This window comes from Narcine bancroftii, chromosome 14 (assembly GCF_036971445.1).
Source record: "Narcine bancroftii isolate sNarBan1 chromosome 14, sNarBan1.hap1, whole genome shotgun sequence".
Classification (NCBI taxonomy): domain Eukaryota; kingdom Metazoa; phylum Chordata; class Chondrichthyes; order Torpediniformes; family Narcinidae; genus Narcine; species Narcine bancroftii.
The window spans coordinates 50,824,792-50,848,573 of record NC_091482.1 but is presented as its reverse complement, the minus strand read 5'-3'; the positions used below and the strand labels follow the sequence as shown (position 1 = coordinate 50,848,573).

Sequence of the window (23,782 nt, the reverse complement as noted above, 5' to 3'; positions counted from 1 at the left end):
AATACTCTTTGTCTATGCTTTTTTTTCTACATCTATCAGGTCAGTTTCCAATGGTCCAAATTTATCTAATTTCTTCTCATCACTAGTACTCTCTAATCCGGGTATCGTTCTGCTGAATATCAGCACCCTTTCCAAAACATCCACACGCTTCCTTTAATTATCGTTCATTCGCAGCACAGTGGAATCCAGTCTAGCCATTGAAACCCATGCCGTCCAATTAGCCATCCTACCCTGCCTGTTTTTGCTCAAGGCTTGATGAAGGGCTCAGGCCCGAAACGTTGGTTACCATTTACTTCCTGTGACAACCTGCTGAGTTTCTCCACAACTCGACCCCAGCATCTGTAGATTTTCACATTTGGAGGGTGGGAGGAAACCGGAACATTCGCACAGGTCACAGGGTGAATGTACAAACTCCTTACAGACAGTGCTGGATTCGAACCTGGGACACTGGAACTTCAATAGCGTGTAAACCAGAACTGCACACACAATATTCCAAAGGTTGATGCTTTATACTTGAACGCCTTTGCTCAGTCATCCCACCAAGACACACTACCTTGCACTCCTTCATGTTAATCTTCACCTGTCATGTGACCACCCTTCCCATCAGCATGTTGATATCACGCAGTTCACAATGCCTGCCAACTTTTTTTTGTTAGTTTACAATAATTTCCATAACTTCTTTTCGTTGAATCGGTCTTTATATGCTTCATGCTTAATGATCAATTTTTGAGCCAATCAGGTGAGGACTTTATCCCTTCGAGGAAAGGAGAATGAGAGGGGATTTGATCAGTGTTTACAAGATTGAGTGGGATAGACAGTGGATGCGAATAGGCTTTTTCCACTTAGATTGGGGGAGATGACTGCAAGAGGTCATAGTTTTAAGTTTTAAGTTATGCAGAGAAGCCATTTTCGGAGACGCAGCATCTGGAAAACAGAGCAATAAAAATTAGAATTGAGTGGTTCATTCAATTGCTGAGACAAGAGTGTTTCATAAGGAGAAGTGCAAAGAGGACTTTTGATTCAATGGCCAGTCGACAGAGAGGAGTCGTCTACTTTTGAATTATACTCCTGACGTGATTTTAAGAAGCTTCGAAGACAGCAGTGATGTCATGTGATAAAGACATTTCAGAAAGACATCTTAAATATTGCACCAAGAAACATCTGAAGTCAGAAGTGCAGTAGCGTCTAATGAGATGTACTGTTCTTATTGTATTCTCTTCACCATGGAAGATGCACAAATCAGTGGCAACCAAGAGCCACTTCAGCTGTCTGTTTGAAAAGAGGATACTTTCACCGTGTCCATCTTCACTTGGCCACTTCATGTAACCGTTGCTGGGGTTTACAAAATCATCGTGGAAGAAAACACAAGTTCTGAAACCTCCATGCAAGAGAGGGAAATCATTCGTGTGAAGACTTTCATAACTGCTGAACAGCAGTAAAGACTGAGTTTCAACACAAAAGTTTTCTGAGACTAAACATTAAAATTTTTCATGGCCCATCCCTTGGCAAGCAAAGATGAACACAGTACCTTGTTGCTCTTCTGTCCTCACAGAAATTTTGTTCTTTGTTCCATGGAGCTTTAGGCACCGTGTGCCGAGGCAAGGACTTGGAGGTGAGTGCTTGCCCAGGACAAACGCCTCCTTCTGGGTCCCACGCCACTGGGCCTGGCAGAGTGTGAGGCACAACAGCCGGAGTGACACGGGATTGCCCCGCAGTGGTCTGTTCCAAGACTGTGCTCGCTGGCCATTGACCTTACGGATCCTTCACCCACCGGGTTTCCTGCTGCAAACTGTTTCCCGCACTCTGTCACAGCTGCCAGTCCCTGCTGCCAGACTGACGTGTGCTATTTGCCCATAGCTGGGGCCCCTTCCAGGTACTGATGGATGGAGTGAATCGGCCCAGGTCGATTCCAGAATTATAACTCTCTCTCACACACACACACACACACACACACACGCGTTATGTTATTAATGAAAATCATTGGTTTGAAGATACCATTGTCTGGTGAATTTCTATTGCTGCTGGTCTAGGTTGTAACAAATTGGAAAATAATCTGGGATCTCCTATACCTATGAAAGTTGTGACTAGCAAGTGCAAGTTGATTTTTTTCTCTCTTTGAGCTGAGGAAATGGAAATTGCAGGAGTTGATCTCAAAAGAACCAGGAATGCCTGAGGCTTGTGGAAAACAGGCGAGTGTCACAGCAGGTAAGTTTGCGAATTTGTTGCCAGACTGAAGTCACTGCCAGACAAATGTAACAGATGGCCTGTGAGAGATTTTGAAATGCTCTTGGAGCATGTTTTAAGTTTTCAATCACTCGTCCATGAAATGCTAACACTAATTACAAAAAAAAACTTGGAACTATTTCGACCATAGACCGTCAGAGCAGGAGATAAAACATGAAAATATGCAGATGCTGGGATCTATTGCAGTACGTATAAGTGCTGAGGGAACTCAGCAGGTCACGCAGCATCCGCAGAAAGCACAAAACAGTTGGCAATTCAGGCCTGAGACCTTAAGAGCACAAGAAAGGAGCAGACAAGCCATTCAGCCCATCGGGTCTGTTGCCTCATTCCATTCAACCTCATTCTCTCTCCTTTTCCTCAAAACCTTTTAATGCTATGACTGCTCAAGAACCTATCAACCTCTGCTTTAAACACACCCAATGACTTGGCCACAATACCTGTCTGCGACAACAAATTCCACAGATTCATCACTGATCTGGCTGAAGAAATTTCTCCTTAACTCTAATCTAAAGGGCCGTGTTTTCAGCGGCTGTGACCTCTATTCTTCGACTCTCCTACCCCATCAGCCCTTTCAATGTTCAGAATATTCTGACAAGATTCCCCCTCACTAAAGTCCAGGGAGATTCATTACAAGCTCCTCTTGCATTAACCTGTCATTCCTGGGATCATTCCCGTTCTCTTCCTCTGGACCCTCTCCAATGCCAGCACATCCTTCCTTGGATATGGGGACAAGACTCATCGGAATAATTCAAATGTCCTCTTGAAATGAATGCTGACATTGCGATTGCCTTCCTTACTACTGTCTCAATCTGCAAGTTAACCTTTGGGGAATCCTGCATGAAGACTCCCAAGTCCCTCTGGACCTCCACATTCTGAAGTCTCTCCCCGTTTAGGAAAAGGTCTGCTTCTTGGGCCAGCAGAGTTAGCAGTAATGGTTAGCACAGCGTTAGTACGCTACCACCGACCTGGGTCCAAAACCATCTGCGTGGAGTTTGTTTGTACTTCCCATGACCGTGTGGGTTTTCTCTGAGTGCCCCAGTTTCTTCGCACATTCCAGGGTTAGTAGGTCAATTGGGGACCTGGGTGTATTTGGGCAGCATGGTCTCACGGAAGAGCCTGTCTTTGTGCTCGATCTGTCAGTTAAAATTTTAAAAGATGCATTCCTTCTACCAACTATACTCTTCCCTATATTGTTCTGCATCTGCCATATCTTTGGCCAACCTGTCTAACTCCCTCTGTGGACTCCCTGCCTCCTCCACACAGCTTGCCCTCCACCTACTTTCATATCATCCACAAAGCCATCACTTCCATCATCTAAGTCATCCACATCCAGCGTGAAAAGTAGAGGATCCAACGCTGACCACCGCAAGTCGCCAGCTGGCCGCCAGAAAAGGTCGCCTTTCTTCCCGCTCTTTGCCCTCTGTTAGTCCATCTTCTCGCCGTGCTAGTACGTTCCTGGTAACATCATAGGCTCCGATGTTGTTTAGCAGCCTTATGGGTGTCACCTTGTCAACGGCCTTCCAAATATCTAAATAAAGCAACAGCCACTTTGTCTGTCCTGCTCATTGCTTCCTCAAAGATCTCCAACAGCTTTGTCAGGCAAAATCACCCCTGAGGGAAACCACACTGATTTTGGCCCTTTTTATATTGTACTCCAAAACCTCATCCTGAATAATGACTTTGAGAACCTTGCAAACCACGGACACTAAATGGTCTATAATTTCCTGACTTTTACCTCTCTCCCTCCATGGACTGATATTTGCTCTTTTCCCCTCCTCTGTAACCAGTCCTGACTCTAGCGATTCCTGAAAGATCACAACTAATCTGTTCACAATCTCTTCAGATCCCTGGGATGCATCTTGTCCAGGTAACTTATCCACCTACGGCTTCCCAAGCATCTTCTCGATAATAGTGACTTCTCTCACTTTCAAGCAGGAAAACACCTGTCTGTGAAGGTGGAGGATCTTCGCCCTAAAGCGTAAAGACTTATCTCTCTGAATGCGCCGTGGCTGGATCATAGACATCGATTCCAACCCTTCTCGGGGCAGGATTATCGGCAGAGTGCAGCGCTCTGTTCCTTGACCTGAATGTACAGCTGCTGCAAGCGACTGATTAGGGCCAGGCTGATGACGCTGTCAGCCCGCCATCCATCTCTCCACTCAACTATCTCCCTCCGCGGGCCCCCCAAGGCAGGGGTGGTGGGTGGGAGCTGTCAGGGGTAGCAGGAGCCATCAGGAAGCGGGTGCTGTTGGGGTAGCGAGGGCCGGCACGAGCCATTGGGGCAGCGGGGGGCAGTGTCGGTGCGGGATGTAACAACCTCAACGGGCCGCTTCGGGGCTGCTCTCTGAGCGCCTCTGCTCTGGTTCCCAGAACAGTTCCAGCTCGGTAGGAGACTATGGGTAGGGAAGACGGCCATTGCTCTGCCACATATTTATGACAGGTGGTATTAGATCACCAGTCGCCCCATCTCCATTTGATCCGGAGGGTGCTACGAGGCACCTTTTGATATGAATGAGATGCTGGAGCACCCTTTTAGGGCTGCAGTCTGAAAGGTAAGTTTTAAGTTTTCGATCTGCTCTTGAGGCCTGTCGTAAAATAGCCTGTTGACTCATTTGAATACCTTGCATTTCAATGATGATTCCCACAGAGAAGATGGATGCAAAATACCTATGGAGTTAATCCGCCGTTTCTTTGCATCCTGTTACCACTTCTCCAGCATTGATTTCCAGCGATCTGATGTCCACTCTTGCTTATATATCTGGAAAAAAAACTTTTGTTGTCCACTTTTATGTTATCGGTGAGCTTAATTTCATATTTCATCTATTCTCCCCTTTTTAAATTTCATTTTGTTGGATTTTAAACGCTACCCAATCTTCCAGCTTCCCATTATTTTACCCGCATTCAGGCCCTTGGTTATCTTTATTTCAACAATTTAGTCCTGTATTATGGGGAGGGTTTGAGCTTCTAGAAAGCAATCTGCATGGCATATGCACTCAGCGAGTGCAAGATTTGAAAGATATTTCATCTGAAAGACAGCACTTTCACTCGCGGAAGATGAACGACTTTTTTAATCCATATGCGTGATTGAAATGCCCGCTGTATCATGGATTGTAATATCATAATTAGAAGGTGGGCTGATATGGTTTTTATGATGAATTCTTAATTTACAAATTCCACCAATTGTTTGTGCGTATTTCATCCATGTGGCGAGTTGTAATCATTCATGGAAGCCGCTTCCAGACTTTTCAAAATGCCATTATCTCAGAGAATAGCGACTAACTGCCAAGTATGAAAAGCCAGGAAACAGTGCTGCATTTAAGAACAATGGTGGCTTTCTTATCAGCTGAAGTTTGAAAAGCAGTGAAATTCTGAAAAGCAATACAGGAAATGGGTATTTCTCACAAACTAAGGAATTTCAGAATTCCACATATTGATGGAATTTTGATCAAATAATACAAGGGACTGCATGAATCTGTCTGTCCACAGCCGATAGGAGAGCTGTTTATGTGTTCCTATTCTGTTAGCTTGCAAACAGAGGGTGGTGGATTCAGACCCTGGTCGCTGACGCTGTACTTGTGTTGCACTAACCATTACACTAACTGCGCTGCCCCAAGAAGTGGGCATTTTTTTTTAAATGGGGAGAGAACATTCAGAAAGCTGAGGTCCGAAGGTGCACGACTTTCATGGCCTTCTCCTTTCGTTAGATAAAATATATGGAGTAGAAATGCACCCTTGGCCATTAAGTACTGACAAAGCGTGTTCTTTAATGCTGGAAATTTGGGGCTATTACCTGCAGTTGAACTAACTATGAAGCGGGCAACTGCGGATACTGTACGAGGAAGCTGGACTTCGCTGCTGCAGAGTTTTGGGGTCATTCAGACCGAGGGACTGGATTGTAAAAGTGTGGGGGAGTAAATCTTTATCATTTTGAGGTTAAACTTGGAGAGCCAATCGTACACACTTGTTGCTGAAGCAGCTGAACTTTGTTTCCACCATAATTTATGGAAATGAAAATCATCTCCTTAGTGCAAGGCGCAAAGAAACTCTCACTGCTGCAATAAGGAAACAATAAAACCAGTCAGACTAACTATGCTTTTGTCCATGTAAAATGAACCCTCCAGTGCAAAACCCGGTCCATATTTCCATTGAATTAAACCCCTCGTAATCTCATTATACTTCCTATTATCATGCCTTCAATATTTTTATTGAGGTAATTCTTTTACTTTATGATTATCTTATAATTTTTGTCTGGCCTTCGTGCCGTTTTTGATTTCAGATTTTTCCAAGTCAGTTCAAATTCCCCCTTTCTGGAGTTGACAACAGCGTCCAAGAGATTTCTTTTTAGTGCACTGCAAGCTATCTTATAACATTACTCTTTTTTTTTCCAACTTATAAGGGCTTGGGGACATATTAAGGGTGGTTATATTTATGATCCATCATGTTCACACTTGATAATGTTGCTGGGCAGGTTATTTCGCAGCCCACATCATATTGCAAACTCAAGGCACAGAGACTTGTAGAAAGTTAAGCAAGCAACGTGTTTTCGAACTGTGTGTTGTGGATATCATCAGACCATCACCTTGCATGAATTAATACAAATCATCTCTTCCAATAATGGTTTTTTAAGACTGCATGCATGTAACGGCGCAATCAAGGAATTTTGCCACCAAGCTGACAGTCTACAAAGGAATGTGCAGGAATTTTGAGTCAATTCCTCCACCGCACGATTTATCCTACAGGACCCCTACAACTTTAAATCGTACTGAAAAAATTTGTGGACGGTCATCCACTCTACTGCATGTCCAACCCCCGGGACTACGGCACTCAGACACTTGCAGTCTAAAAAGGCACCCAGTGTGAACGACCACACAGGCAGTAATTAAGTTAATTTTTTCCAGTGATTTTCCTGACTTTGCAGTCTAAAAACCATAATTGGCAATTTTTATTTTAAATTTAGTTAAATGGGTCACAGTAATAGGGCCTTTTGACCCTTCAGCCTATGCCACTCAATTATACCCACTTGACCAACACCCCTGGTACGTTTTGAACTATGGGAGGAAACCCACGCAGACACAGGGAGAATGTACAAACTCCTTACAGACAGTGTGAGATTCAAACCCCAGTCACGATCGCTGGCGCTGTAACAGCGTTGTGCGAACCGTGCCACCTGCATCTGTGCTCACTTGAGACAGGTTTGAAAATGGCGATGCTGCTGGGGAACAAAGACCAGAGAGACAGCACTCCTGTGGGGTTCAACTGCCCATCCCACGACTGCAGAGTCTGCGCCCAAGATGGCGGCACCTCTGATCAGCAGCGGTCTCGAGGGGTTGCAGACTCCAGGGAAGCGGAGGACTGGCACAGGGCACCAGAAAATGGGGAGACCATCCCCCGTCTGAGGAGAAGCAGCGGAGATGACCTCCGGGAGGGTGACCATGCAGCAGTCCAGTGAGGGGGGCTCTGCAGCTGAAAGACCCACGCATGTGGCAGGCGACTCGAGGCGAGGAACCTATGGAGGCTGGGAGCTGCTGGAGACCACTGTCAGGAGACTTGCTGCAGACTGTCTCGAAACTGGCCGAAGGGGTACCAGATTATCGGAACTGGGATGTGAGGGGGTGCCAAAGGCGCTGAGTGGTCCCCGACCGCGTCGGATGTTTGGATATGGAGCTCGGGTTCCCAATAGTTTGGACTGGACTTGGTGTGGCAGCGGAAGCACTGGAGGCGAATCTACTTGGTGACCCTGGGAGGATTGCTCTATTTCTCTGTCTGTAAGAGGTGTTTCAGGCAATTTCTGCCAATGGCAAATTTGTGCCCCACAGCAGGAAAAAGCAATTTCATGTAATATGACACTGTTTTATTATAATGACAATAAATTGAATCTTGAGAGACAGTTTTGCTTGATTCATTTTTGGGATTAATGATTTTCACCCTTGGGGATTTGATTTGAAAGTTTATAGACCAAGCTGTGGTTGTTCAATTTCTAATAGCTGCACAGGGGTTAATATTTTGTAGTTACAATATGGGTGTATTAAATTGAAGGAGGCAAAGATGAAGAAGAATGGTCCTTAACACCAAGTTTTTATTCAAATAATTTACAGTTTTGGGATTTCTTTTTCCTGCTCATGCTTTGAGGTGACAAAGTTGAAATGCCTGAAAGCAACCTCTTCATCTGCAGCTACCTGGGGAAGTGATTGCAGTTGTTCATGATCAACCTCTGCGTTTACGAGCATGATGAGTGTTGGAGTTTCATCTGAAAATCTGCTGATGTGTACTGAGGAGATGCTACTTGCTGCAGGTGATGCAGGAGTTGAGGGGCATCGGAATGGGTTAGGAGAAGAAGTCGATTATGTCGGGAATGCCCAAACCAACAGCATCATGCCGAAGACATTTCTGCTGTATTAATAAATACATCATGCCGAAGACATTTCTGCTGTATTAAACCTGATGGAAACAGAAGAAAGGAAATCTATCTGTCATGGGGAATTCATTTCTTCTAAGTCTCGAAAGGCGTTTTCATAACTGCAGAAACGATTTCTGTGGCATGTGGATTCATAGTCTTGTGTAAAGGAAATTACTATGATTTTACAAGGGGAAGGGGTACAGTTAAAAACTGTGATTCATGTTTGAGCCAAATGAGGACGTTCAAGCTGAGTTTCAGAAACTAGAAAAAATGTCAGTCAGCATGGTTATATAGTCGGTATTACTGGTGAATTAAGAAACAGGGTGAAATGGTGAACATGTTGCATGCCAGTGAAGAGAGCCAAACATTCTTCCCGTTTCTGACAATTCGGTATTTCTTACCACGGATGCTGCCTGGCCTTCTGAGTGTTTCTCGTGTTTTACGTTTTTATTTTTGATTTTCAGCATCTTTATTTACATTTCCCGTGGCATTTTGATATTGGAGGTTAACTGGTACTTTTGATGGTAGCTGAAGGCAACATAGAAGGTGGAACGCAAACCAAAAAGTAGCAGAGGAGGTGGCCACGTGATATGCAAACAGAGTGTCAGTAAATTTGGAAATCTGCCTAAAATTGGTGGAAAAAAAATTGCGGAAAATGCAAAAGTAATTAAGAAAATGTGAATTTATATGCTTATCATTGCCCTGAATGTAATGTCATTGGAGAACTGAAGATGCACGTTGTCTACGAATGGAGATTGGGTTCCCACCTAACGAGGAACCACTTTTCAATATCTCTGGTTACCTCATCTTCAGAAATCGCTCCGAAAGCAAGAGGTAATTTTGATAGAACAACTCGGCAAAAACATAATGAGTACAGCGTGTGGCTTAAGTCTGGACACCCTTGCCTTGCATTGAGGAGCAGGAATGTTTTCAAACAGAGAACCAAATATTGAGAAGGAGCCTGCAAATTAATCGGAGCATTACAAAAGCACTACAGCATATATGAATGCGATAATTAATTCCTTGAACTGAGGTGGTGTTGATGACTTTATTGTCATTAGACCAGTAAACCATCCAATGAAATAAAACCAGCATCTCACTGGAAGTTTAAAAAATAGTGCTATATACATTACAATTAAACATGCAATTAAAACCAACAACACAGTTCTGCAATGAACTGTTAAAAAGTACTGATCTTACAATCTGAGTACAGTCCCACTCAGTGCCGTGATTCAGTGTTCAACGTAGCCACAGCTTGGTTTTTTTTAAAAAAAGCTCTTGTAGTCCGTGATTTGGGTGTAATGCATCTCTGATAATGTTTCTCACCCTGCCCAGACATCGTTGCCTATAGATGTTTTCAATGGTAATTGGCATTGTGTCGTGTGATGTAGAAAAATTGAATATCGTACAAAGCTATTCAACCTGCAAATGTTTCCGTTGTCCCTAAAATGCCTGCTTTCCCCATACGCATAAAGATAACACTGAACAATGAAAATTTTGCTTCCTGAACCCTTTTGTATGTATGATGTAGATTTCGAGCTGCTGTTCACAAAAAAAATCACCTTTATGTACCAGTTTTTAGATATAACCCTTATTGTGCCATATTTTGTTTACTAGTATAATGCCCACAAAGCAAGCTGTTTTGGTCAGTATAAGCATGCCTGAGCATGCACTCAGTGCAGGCAGTATGCAAATGTTGTCTTAGGCCTGAGCATGCTGAGTTAAGATAGATGCAGACAGGCTATAAAAGCAACTCACATATAGAAATGCTGTGCATTACATTGATTACATTAGTGCCTGCCCCATTGACCACCGCCAGTGGGCTGATCTCGCCTCCAACCGTGCATCTTGGCGCCTCACAGTTTGGCGGGCAGCAACCTCCTTTGAAGAAGACCGCAGAGCCCACCTCACTGACAAAAGACAAAGGAGGAAAAACCCAACACCCAACCCCAACCCACCAATTTTCCCTTGCAACCGCTGCAACTGTGCCTGCCTGTCCCGCATCGGACTTGTCAGTCACCAAGGAGCCTGCAGCAGACGTGGACATACCCCTCCATAAATCTTCATCCGCGAAGCCAAGCCAAAGAAAAGAAGACATTGATTATAGATTGAATGCATGTTGATGCACATGTTCTTCAGGAAATGGCATAGTGAGTATACTAAACAACAAAATTCATTGTCTTTAGGAAGATTTATTAATACAGCAGAAATGTCTTGTCAATGTCACAACAGCTGTAATACTTTCTGTTACATTTGAGGTGAGTGTATACTTAAGGAATGAAGACACAGCATGACTGCATTATGAGGTCTACTTAGTTGTATAATTGGTGACAGGCTCTTCACATTTGTTGTGCAACATGTACAGTCAACCCACGAGCTTGGCTTAGCATCATTATGTGATTAAGCATGCTAAATTCAATAAAAGTAAATTTAATGTTTCCAATTTTTTTTAGTTGGGGTTAACAATAAAAAAAAGCTTCTGAAATAAACTGCTCATCATCTATATTAGGTGCATAAAGATTAAGCAGAAGTCCAAGATTCAGCAACAATTTTACAATTCACCCATAAAACTCTACCTACATTTCCCTCTGAAGATTCCAATTCAAATGATAAATTTTTATGGATCAAAATCGCCACCCCTCTTGCCTTAGAATTAAAAGAAGAAAAAAACACATGTCCAACCCAATCTCTTTTCAATTTCAAATGTTCCTTTTCAGTCAAATGTGTTTCTTGTAAAAAGGCAATATCAATTTTCATTTTTTTTATAAGCCAATACCCTCTTTCGCTTAATTGGATTATTTCATCCCTGAACATGCTGTTCATAACGAAAAGCAAACTTATAGCCCTTTCGCCATAAGACATCTTTAGCCGAATTAAATTCCCATTGTCTTCTAATAACCTGTTGACTCAAATTGGTATAAAAAAAACACTATTATTTTGAATAATCAATGGGGATTGACTCTGCCGCGCTTTCTGTACCACCATTCAAAGAATCATTTCTCTATCTTGATATTTCAAACAACAAATCAAGACCGCCTTCGGTGTTTGTCCTGGAAGTGTTTTTTTCCTCAAGCTCCATGGGCCTGACCCAGTTCCAAACCTTCAGGAAAATGCTCTTTACCCAGTACCTCTGGGATCCAATGCTTAAAATTTTTTATTGGATCAGAACCTTCAAAGTCCTCTGGAAGACCAACTATTTTCACATGATTTCTCCGGCTTTGATTTTCCAATGAATCAATCTTCATCAATAATCCCTTCTTTGAATCCCTCAATCTACAAAAGAACCTTTTACTTTTTCCATTTTTTTCTTTATTACATTCCACTTGATTTTGACATTCAGAAAAGGCTGTTTCAATTTTTTTAAAAATATCTTGTACAATATCAACAGATTTTATACATCTGTTAATATCACTCTTAACTCATTTCTTGCTTCATAATTGACATTTCTTCACACAAAGTATTCATTTTTGTTTTCACCTCCATAAATCCTTGGGTCATTTGAGTTGACATTTGTTTTGACATATTATCCATTTGGGAAGCAATCCCTTCCAAAACAATGAACACTGAGTCCAATCCATATTCCATAGCCACTTTTTGAGGTCTACCTTCTTTAACTGCAGGTTCCTCCTCCTGGGCAAATTCCAATAAGTTAAGTTCCTCTTCTCCTTCAGTCACCATAGGTCTTATGACTGTGCGGCTGCGTGTTTGGACATCTAACACTGGTGCTCGGGCTCCCCCACAGCCCACACTTTTTCCAAAAGGTCACGGACCCAGGATGCTCCAAAGTCCCCGGGCCACCCAGCAATGTCGCAAGCTCAAGGGCCCCTTTGTTGGTTGGGCCGCCCGCGCACACGGCTTCACATGCACGCGGGTCGGCTATGACCAAACTCACCAGAATACTGGCGCCATCTTGTGACTGCAAGATCGGCACTGAGGTCAAATTTTAATGGGCAGGAGTCCTCTGAGGCTTGTAGACTCCGAACAACGACTCCATGGATTCAGCTGTGCAGGTAGGCCTCAGATCATCTACACTTTTATATGGTAATTTCTTCTGAAGTTGAATTTTAGATTTCTTCATGTTGGTAGCCATGATCAATCACTGTTATTCAAAAAACTAAATATTTTTTAACCACTCTTATACTTTTTAAAATCGGGTATTTAATAATCCAGCTGGGGAAAGGTGGAACACGCGCCTTTCTTCTATGCCATCTTGCCACGCCCCCCCCCCCCCCCCCCACCACATACAAACACTTTAAAACAGATCTTATTTAAAATACTGGAGCTCTGCTCTTGCTAGACATATCGGGGCCAAGAGCCTTTGCAAAAGCTTTGGAGAGTGCCCAAGAGACTTCACTAATAGATTGTTGTTTACAAAAAAGCAACAGATGAAGGAACTTGTCGGAGCCACAGATTGTCTGGAGGGGAACATGCTGTTCTAAGAGGGTCATGTGGTTTTGCAAGCAGAGAGAGTCAAACAGGCTTTCTCTCAGAGAGAGAGAGACAAAATCAGTTCAACAGTGTTACAGTCAGCAGCAGCAGCTGGGACTGGAACAGGACAAGCTGGCAAGCTTGTGGAAAAACCTCATTTGGAAGACAGGTTGTGAGTGCTCAGTTCAGCCTGGTCAAAGCCCATGTGGTTCCTGCAAGAGGAGAGGATTATAGCTGTCTAATGTTTCACTTGAAATAAGAGAAACAAAAAGGAACTCTGTGGTGACCTAAAAGAAAGAGGTTATCATCTGGAGAACCCTGAGGGGGCAAGTGTCTTCAGCAAGACACTGAAGTGGCTGATTAAAAAAGGAATCAGTTGTGGGTGTCCAGTGTACAATGAATCTCACTCTATAAACCAACAAGAACCTTTCTGAGTGGTAGCCATTTATTTTTCAAGCACCAAAGCCTGGTGAACTTTATAAATGTTAAATTCTGTGCGGAGTATAAGAATGGTCTGCAACCAGTGAAATTGGAGGAATGAGAAGTGAGATTGGACTGTGAACCAAAGAACTTTTCTGAACTTACACACAAATTACATACATGTGAGCTTAGAATTAGAAGGGGGTTAAGTCAGGTTAATTAAGTCAATAGTGATCAGTTAAAGTATGATTCTGTTTGTATGGGTGAAGATGATAATTAAAAACAACTTTTGTTTAAGTAACCATTTGTTTTAGTGAACATCTATTGCTGCTGGGTTTTTAACATCAATCATCTGGAAATATGTCAAACATGCTGTGAATTCTGACATTCTCTCTACAGGAGTCCATTATCCATTTCAAAACTCGAGTGAACTGCAAACAAATGTTGACAGGTCTGGAGTCCTGTGAACTCTTCGTCCTCCATCCAACCAAATGATATTCGTTGTGCTGCAAAGCAGGCAGGGACAGACAGTGGTGTGGAAGCAGATTAGTTGCCATTTTGTAATGTGGGCTCTGCAAACAGCTGCCTTTTGGAGACACACACAAGAGGCTGTAGGTGCTGGAATCTGAAGCTCAGTGCAATCTGCTGGAGGAGCTCAACGGGTTGAGCCGCATCAGTGGAAGTAAAAGAATAGTCGATGGTTTGGGCCAAAACCGTCATGGATTCTTTTTCTCCCACTGATGCGGCTTGACCTGTTGAGCTCCTCCAGCAGGTTGCGTTTCACCATCTTATGGGAATGTGTACGAGGTGAACTGCTAATAAGGGTGTCTATTGTATAGAATACATGCCCGGTACATAATGAGCAAGGGGAAACCATGGATTAAGCACACTGGGCTATTATTTTTGCTCATTTATTAATGCTTACATATATGTCATGTTATATATGGGTTTCTTGACTGCAATAATAGCAGATATTATTCTAAAAGCTGTTCTACAGAATTTTGCTGGTGACAGATTGATGATCCTGAATTGGTAGCTGTCAAATAATTTTTATCTTCCCACTTGCTACTTGTTCCACGTTACATTCTTGAATTCTTTTCTTTTGAGCCCGATGCGACAGCTGAAACGCCAATACTGGGTTTCATGTTTGGGAACGTCACCTGTATTCACGGAGGGGTGTTTGTGAACATGATTTTGGATTAGGTGCCAATTAAAGGAGCCAAAGTAGAAATAGAGATTTATGCCAAGTATCTAACCTTCAACACTTGTCTAAGTTCAAGTGTATTGTTATCGGACAATGAGAAAGTACATCTGGTGTTCTTCAGTCCTCGGCGTGAAAGAAAAATGCAAATACATATATAGATGTAGAATGCATATTTACAAGTAATTTACAGAAAATTCAGTATAGATGCATATATAAAAATGAATAAATATTGTTAAATAAATGCAGAGTCTCGGAGGGATTTGTATGAGCAGTTCATCAATCATTCAGGAGTCTCTCTGCTTACATAAGGAGCTTTTTTTTGATTCTGATATATTTTGTTTATGATGTGTTGACAACAATAATTGGGCAACACAGAAGCATAATTTTAATTTCGGTCAAATGAAAGAGTATGGCAGAGAATGTGTTCGGCTGCACTGGAAATAGAGATGGTTAATCACTTGGCAAAAAAAAACTACAAGGAGTTTACTCTCCATATTGATCCACATAAATCAGATGAACTACTCTTCCAAGGAGCCAAGTGCCATCTCTGTGGGAGTGGAAGAAAAAAATCAGAAACTCCAATTTCAATAACAAAACATGGCACCTTTATACTGTTCAAACTGTCCCAGTGAGTTATCTGTCAGAAGTTGTCACTGAGGGTCGAGTGACCTAAAACTTTGCCAAAGAGGTGAATTGAAGAAGGAAGCAGTGAGATTTAGGGGGATGATGTTCTGGGGCGAGGCAGCTGGATGGCTAGGCATCACGGTGGAGCAAGGATAATCATGATTCCCAAGAGATCAAAATTGGAGGAAAGTGGTGTCCAGAGTCGATTTTTCTTTACATAGGCAATTGGCAAAATCAGATCTTAATATTTCCCATATCCTCCGCAGTTGTATAACCGAGTCATAGAGAGTTTGTGGAACGGGATAGTTGCATTGAATGCAATGTAAATATTAAAAAACTGGAAATAATATGAAGTCCAAAGTAATCAGCAAAGAGCGAACAGCAAGTTAGCATTTGGGGGCGTGGAGAAAGAGAGAGTGACTGGGAAATTTAAAGGAAAGCATTTTAAGAATGAGAAAAATGATGGCGTGAAGGTGAGTGATATTAATATGTGCATTTCTGCGAGAGATAGGTTATCCAGTTACTTTCTGAAGATTTTATCTTGGATATTGGATTACCTTTTTGTGTTTGAAGAGCAATAAAAGAGCTGGCTCAGTGGCAGTCTGGCAGTGGCAATGATTTTTGTTGCTTTTGAAACTGTGCCATGAAGTCTGTTGCGTTCTTGTCATATTTCATCCTTTCAACCAGTCAAGATCTGTGTGCTTTGATGACATAATTTGATGCTCCTTTGTTCCCAAATAATGCATGGGACATCGAGCCCCGCTGTTGCCAGCAGCAATTATTAATTGACAATCCATGGTCATTCAGAGTCAGAGAATGGTTCCAGTATGAAAGAAGACAATTTGTCACATTGGAGTGAAGTACAAAAGTCTGCAGATACTGTGATTGGTGTCAAAATGCAGAAATGCTGGGAGAACTCGGTTTGGACCAGAAATGTTGGGAATATATCTTTACCTTCTATGGACGCGGAGTTCCTCCAACATTTCTGAAATTTGTCTCATTGTGTCCGTACTGATTCCTCACACAAGCTTACAAACATATGAATGTTGTGTTGGAAAAGCCTATTGGACTCTCTTACCTTATTGCGGAGATATGCAATTCCACCACCAGGTCACCAGGGGTCATCCCGGTGACCTTGTATATAAAGCAGTCCAGAGCTACAGTCTAGCCTTCCAGGTTCATCTTGCAGAGAGACAAGGCCTCTTAGTGTACATATTAGTTTATTAAGCTGTCTTATACTCGCACTGCTGGTGTGGTTATTGTCAGTACACTTATCATCTAGGCAAGACTTTACACCAGTTGATCACCACTATTTTTTTGATCAGTCCCTGACATTCTTAGTTTCTCTCTCTCTCTGAAACTCTTGATCACGTTGTCCCACAGCCCTTTGAAATCAAACCTCAGGCGGCCCCTGCCTTCTGAGGTAGTGATGATGCCTGATTTCCAGCCGCTGTGACTTCAGTCACTGAATCCAAACCGATTCTTCCTTTGGCCCGACTGCCACAGCAGAGCCCTGATTCTGACCCTCCTCCCACCATCCATTCTCCCTCTCCCTCCCAACCCCCTGCTCCTCGCGCATCACTTACTCCTATCGCACAATCCTCCCTTTGCCTCTGCTCCCTCCCCCCCACCACTCACTTCTCCCTCCTCACAGTGACAAGGATCATTTTAATTTTTATTAATTTAGACATTCAACATGGTAACAGACCATTTCAGCCCAAAAGCCCATGCTGCCAAATTGTACCCAATTAACCAACAACCCCCAGTACGTTTTGGGAGGGTGAGAGGAAACCGGCGCACCCAGAGGGAAACCCGCAAAGACATCGGGAGAACGTGCAAACTCCTTTCAGACAGACAGCGCTGGATTTGAATCTGGGTCACCGACACTGTACAGCATTGCACTAAATGCTTCGTTAACCATCCCGCTCGAATGTTACCAAAGCTCCAGGATCTTGGTTGCACCTTGGAATATGATACCTTTGGTGTCAGGAGGTGCAAACCTCAACTTTTAAAATGCACGATCCTTTTTGTGTAATCCCAATGTTCTAAAACCCCTGGAGTCACCTGCTGATGTGACAAGGCTCCCCCACACCCCCCCCCCCCCCATCCCATCTCATCAAGTTGTTCTGTTTATTGCTGTTACCACACCTTTCTCCAATAAATAAACACTATTTTAAAAAAATTGTTATGGAGTTAATCTTTCCCTCCAATTAGCACAGACCGCTGACTGGAAACTCCCACAGGCAACTCTGTGGGGCAGCCTCTCTCACCAACCTTTGACACAGCATGCAAACGTCATGCTGTCCTGCTCCCAGTGCAGGATGCCCATTCAAATGAATGGAGAAATGTTTCCAAGATAAGAGTGAACACAGAGATCTTTTAATTGATTTAATTAAGTTGATCCAGATGGTTTTAATTGCATTTGACTCTGTGTATTTCGTCTTTTCACTTTTGGCTGTTTTTTTTAAACATTTTAGTTGTTTTAAATTTATTCTGAATGATGTTGGCTTAAAAAAAATCACACTCAGGCATTTTGTTTAAAATAAAATTGAGAGAAAAAATCAAAATGATTTCAAAGTTAGTTAAAAGATTTTAAATGCACAAATTTAACCATACAGCCATTCAGCCACCACCTTCCTGCTGACTCCTGTCTCCATTAATTCCATTTTCTGACATTTGACCCTTCAACTTTGATGCTTTGGTAATCATGCGCTCAAATGCAAGTGACTCAAAGACACAATTTTAATGCACCCAACCTTTCCCTCTCCCCTCTTTATTCTGGCCATTTTCCCATTATATTCTTAGTCCTGATGCAGGGTTCTAACCTGAATTGTCGATTATTTCTTTGCCTCCTCAGATTGTCATGTCTGCTAAAAGTATCTGATTTTAATTCATTAAAATTAATAATCCCCATTTGCTGATGAACCGGGCCTCACCGGCAGTCAAAACCATTCTCTCAGTGCCAAGTGGGGAAATCCCTGGGCCTGGCTGATGTGTATGCAGATGCCTTCTGGGGTCCACAATGAAGGAAAGTGGGCAGTCCACGGTTGCCATCAGAGAGGGGAGGAACACGTGTCTGAAGATTGCCATGGTTTCCTGCCTCTGTCATAAAAAGACGACACGACATTATAGTCCCAGTGATACCATGATCAAATTCTACAGCTGAATATTTTTCCAAGTAAACTGTAAATGATAACTTGCATTTATATGTAAAAATTTTAAAAGTAGACAGACAGAATGGCAACGGGCCCTTTCGGCCCACAAGCTTTTTGCCTCCTAAATACACCGACACCCCTGATACGTTTTGAACGGTGGGAGGAACCTGAAGCCCCCTGGGGAAAACCCACACAGACACAGGGAGAACACACAAACGCCATACAGACAGCACAAGATTTGAACCCCGATCCCGATCACTGGCACTGTTACAGTGTTGCACTAATCTCTACCGCCAATCGGCCACCCCACAGTTATCTGAGAAAATAAACACACAGTTTGAGAGAGTTGCTGCTTCATTGCTCCAGTTTACATTTATTTGGGGAGACCAGAACATGGGGACACAACCTCAAGATTCAAGGCAGTAGATTCAGGATGGAGATGAGGAGGAACTGCTTTTCCCAGAAGGCAGTGAATCTGTGGAATTTGCTTCCCATTGAAGCAGTGGAGGCAACCTCAGTAAATATATTTAAAGCAAGGATGGATAGATTTTTACATGGGGGAATTAAGGGATATGGGGAAAGGCAGGTAGGTGGAAATAAGCCTATCATCAGATCATTCACTGCCAGAGCAGGCTTGATGGGCCGGATGGCCTTATCCTGCACCTATTTCTTGGGTGACCTGGGTTCAATCCTGAACCCCGCTGCTGCTTATGTGGAGTTTGCTAATTTTCGATTTGAGCATGTTGCTTTCCTCTGAATACTCCAATTATCTCCCACACCCCATAGACACGTAGATTGGTCACATAAATTGCCCCTGAGCAATAGAATTCAGAAGGACTCGATGGAATTGTGGGGAGACTCAAGTTGGGATTAATTTAAATGGGTGTTTGATTGTGGGTGGGTTCAGGTGGTCGAGGGGCCTGTTTTGCAGTCTGTAGCACTCCGAAGTTGAAGTCACGTCAATGTTGGAAGGATGTACTGAACACAGTGCAGATGATGTTACATTATTAGCATTTGCGTGTATCTGCATCTCGTGGTAAATACTATTTCATGAGCATTTGGTTCATGCGGCAGGCGAAGTTCGGCCACAACCGTCGAATTATATCTGGCAAGGACAGGCAAGAAGTATGGAAGTAATCGTTTCAAGAGCATGTTTGTATCTGTAAATATGCTGCTTTAGTTTGAAAGTGAAGCCAAGATAAGGTAGCAATGCCAGTTATTCCAACAAAGTTCCACTGTTTGGGGGGGGGGGGGGGGGAGGTATTTTGTATCATGGAGAGAACACGAAAACCACTGTGTTTGTAATTAATTCCAAGAATGCTGTGCAATTGGATCTGGTATATTAGTGTTCATACCTCAGGAAGACAGTTGATAATTCCTTCTTAAAAAAAAATGAAGCTTGTGGAATTGAAGGCAAATTATTAATCTGGTTTGGAATTTGGGTCTGAGTAGTGGAATAGAGAGTTGGGATAATGGGCATGTTTTCGATTTGTCTTTTGGAAAGATTTGGTGCCCTGCTTGGAATTCATCTCTCAACAGCTTGTCTGACAGGGTAGAAATACACAAATCCTATTTTACTGGCAATGAATAGACCAACGGCTTCATAATCTCTGCAGATGAACATAAACACACTATGGAGAAATATTTATGTTTAAAACTTACAACACTGTATCAGGGCCCTTTTTTGCCCACAAGCCCATGCCGGCCAATTAACCGACGCCCCCAGTACGTTTTGAAGGGTGGGAGGAAATCGACGCAAACACGGGGAAAACATACAAACTCCTTGCAGACAGCACCGGATAATCTTCAGTTGAATGGATCAGACAAAATAAATTTGAAGTTATTTCACTTTAGCGCAAACAATAATGAGAAATAACTAGAAGTAATTGATTTTAAAGCGATTTGGATAAATCCATTGTCCTGGGCTTATCACAAGGTAGATTAATGGATATTTTAAAATCATTTGTAGGGGCACAACACATTGAATTTAATAAATTATTTGGCACAGAAATATGCCCTGCCAGTCCAGGCCAACATTGAATTCTACTCAAGCTGCTTCTGTCATCTCCCATCTCAATCCGTCAGGATAATCCTCTGTTCCCTTCTCTCTCATATTCTTCTCCAGCCTTCTCAGTAGCAACATGCACCACAAAAACTCCCTGGATCATTGAGTTCCAGATTTGCATCACTCTACGGGAACAGTGTGTCTGCTCAAATCTCTGTTGATTTTCTAGTCACTGATCCTCCAGTGATGGCCTCAAGTTACAGGTTTTCTCTCACGTTTCCGGTGTTATCCTTGCTTTTCAAGCTATTTGTCCATCTCTGCTTCCCTTTGAGGAGAAAGGTTCTGAGTACTCATGATCTTCTGAAGATTTTTAAAAAAACACTTTATTTCTGTTCTAAAAAGGCTACTCTCTCCTTCAAACAGTGATCTCTCTAATTCAATATTCTCCCATAACATAAACCATTTTCTCCACACTCATCCTCCCAATTCCCCTCAGGATCTTGTATATTTAAATTCTCCCCTTAATATCCCATAGGCACCTGAGATTGTCTGATCTCAGAAGCTAAGCCGGCTCAGGGCTGCTCAGTTCTTGGAGGGGAGACTGCTTAGAAACACCAGGTGCTATAGGTTTGGCGCTGGACAAAGTGGCGATTCTCCATCAGCCTCACACTAGACAAAAGTTAAAGAATTTCATACGTGTGACATTTTGAATGTAATATTACATGACAATAATGGAACCTTTGCCTTTCACTCCTCATTCCTCTCTTATGGATAAAACTTACCCAAAAGACTATCTACCAATTCCAAGCATGGACCAATTGGTTGTAACGCCTTAACATCTTTCCTTAAATTAGGGGACCAATAGCGTGCAGAGTTATAGCATGAGATAATGCTGGAATAATGCACCAGGTCTGAAAAACATCAGTGGAAGGGCTGCGTGGGGAATAGCGTTTATTTTGGTTGGATAATGATGTCTTGTTCTGAGTGTTTATGGCTTCTGGTGGTAGTACTGCAGTTTAACTCCTGAATTTATAATCCAGACGCCTGGACCACAAGCCAGAGATCTGGCTTCAGAATCAAAATTTATGGTCATGAGCATGTCATGAAATTTGTTTTTCCATGACAGAATCATAATGCAAATATTGCTAGATCTTGCATTTAAAAAGTTATGTTAGTGCGGAAAAAAAAAGACAAAGTATCCATGGATCATTGTCCATTCAGGAATCTGATGGCAGAGGGGAAGAAGCCGTCCTTGTGTTCATCTTCAGGCTCCTGTACTTCCTTCCTGATGGTAGCAATGTGAATGGCCTGGTAGCAGGGCACGGCCTGGATCGGTGAGGGTCCTTGAGGATAGAGATGGCTTTCTTAAGGCCGTGGCTCTTGTAAATGATCTTGATGGAGTGGAGACTGATGGCGCTGGCCAATTTCACAAGTCTTTGTAGTTTTTCCTTGCCCTGTGTGTTGGCACTTCCATATCAGACAGCGACTCAACTTGCCAGAATGCTCTCCACAGTACACTTGTAGAAAGTTTTAAGAGTCTTCGGTGACATACCCCCTCACCTTAAAACTATGTTCTCTGGTACAAATTCCCTTATTCTGGGTAAAACACACTCTACATTCACCTGATCATCTATTCCCCCCCATGGTTTTGTACAAGTGTATGATATTACCCCTCATCTTCCTGCACTCCAAGGAATAAAGTCCTAGCCTGCTCAAACTCTTCCGATAGCTCAGCGCTACCCCCCCAATCCCACCCGAGTCCTGGCAACATCTTCTCCGAACCCTCTCCAGCTTGACAAAATCTTTCGTGCTGCACGGTAACCAAAACGGAACGCAATACGCCAAATCTTAACGATTTTGAAATTTCACAATAAATAAAATTTAAATTTGCAGCTGATATAAAACTAGAGAATTAATATACTTGCAGATGGAAAAAAAAATGCTTTGTAAATAAATCACCACACACAAAAATTTAAGATGCTGTGCTTTATTACATGAGATCATATTCTTTCTTTTCTTTCTTTGGCTTGGCTTCGCGGACGAAGATTTATGGAGGGGGTAAAAAGTCCACGTCAGCTGCAGGCTCGTTTGTGGCTGACCAGTCCGATGCGGGACAGGCAGACACGATTGCAGCGGTTGCAAGGGAAAATTGGTTGGTTGGGGTTGGGTGTTGGGTTTTTCCTCCTTTGCCTTTTGTCAGTGAGGTGGGCTCTGCGGTCTTCTTCAAAGGAGGCTGCTGCCCGCCAAACTGTGAGGCGCCAAGATGCACGGTTTGAGGCATTATCAGCCCACTGGCGGTGGTCAATGTGGCAGGCACCAAGAGATTTCTTTAGGCAGTCCTTGTACCTTTTCTTTGGTGCACCTCTGTCACGGTGGCCAGTGGAGAGCTCGCCATATAATACGATCTTGGGAAGGCGATGGTCCTCCATTCTGGAGACGTGACCCATCCAGCGCAGCTGGATCTTCAGCAGCGTGGACTCGATGCTGTCGACCTCTGCCATCTCGAGTACCTCGACGTTAGGGGTGTGAGCGCTCCAATGGATGTTGAGGATGGAGCGGAGACAACGCTGGTGGAAGCGTTCTAGGAGCCGTAGGTGGTGCCGGTAGAGGACCCATGATTCGGAGCCGAACAGGAGTGTGGGTATGACAACGGCTCTGTATACGCTTATCTTTGTGAGGTTTTTCAGTTGGTTGTTTTTCCAGACTCTTTTGTGTAGTCTTCCAAAGGCGCTATTTGCCTTGGCGAGTCTGTTGTCTATCTCATTGTCGATCCTTGCATCTGATGAAATGGTGCAGCCGAGATAGGTAAAACCAGATTCTCATCACATTACTACACAAATTGCAACAAGTAACAATGTAAGCTCTTGGAATTGCAGTCACTCAATGAACAGAAAGAGCTCATTCATCCCATCACGTTCATGCCAGCCAATCATAAACGGACTGAAACGCAGAAGTCTGTACACGCAGGGATTGTTGTAAAAGCGCACAGTAAATGCTGGAGGACCATTGGCAGACTTGCAGTGTCCATAGGAGATAAAGATTTATTTACTGATATTTTGGCCTGAGGCCGCCTTCAAGGTATAAGCAAAAAGCAGTCAGGCATCTGAATTAAAGACTGGAAGAGGAAAATGGGAGGGGGAGGAGTCCAGACCAACAAATGAAGGATATGATAGGAGAAAAGGTGAGAATTGATATATGAACATAAATGGACTTTCCAGTTAGTCCCTCTTCCCAGCTGCTGGCCTCTTGCCCTGCAATCATCTTGTGCTCTCCAGATACATTTTAATATGAGGAAGGTTTCTGCA

At 43.0% G+C, this 23,782-nt stretch overlaps 1 protein-coding gene across 1 annotated transcript in view; it reads left to right on the top strand.

Moving 5' to 3' along the window:
- The window catches only part of LOC138749786 (ADAMTS-like protein 3), a 428,872-nt gene that overhangs the window by 201,055 nt on the left and 204,035 nt on the right, over positions 1-23,782 (top strand). The window lies entirely within an intron of this gene.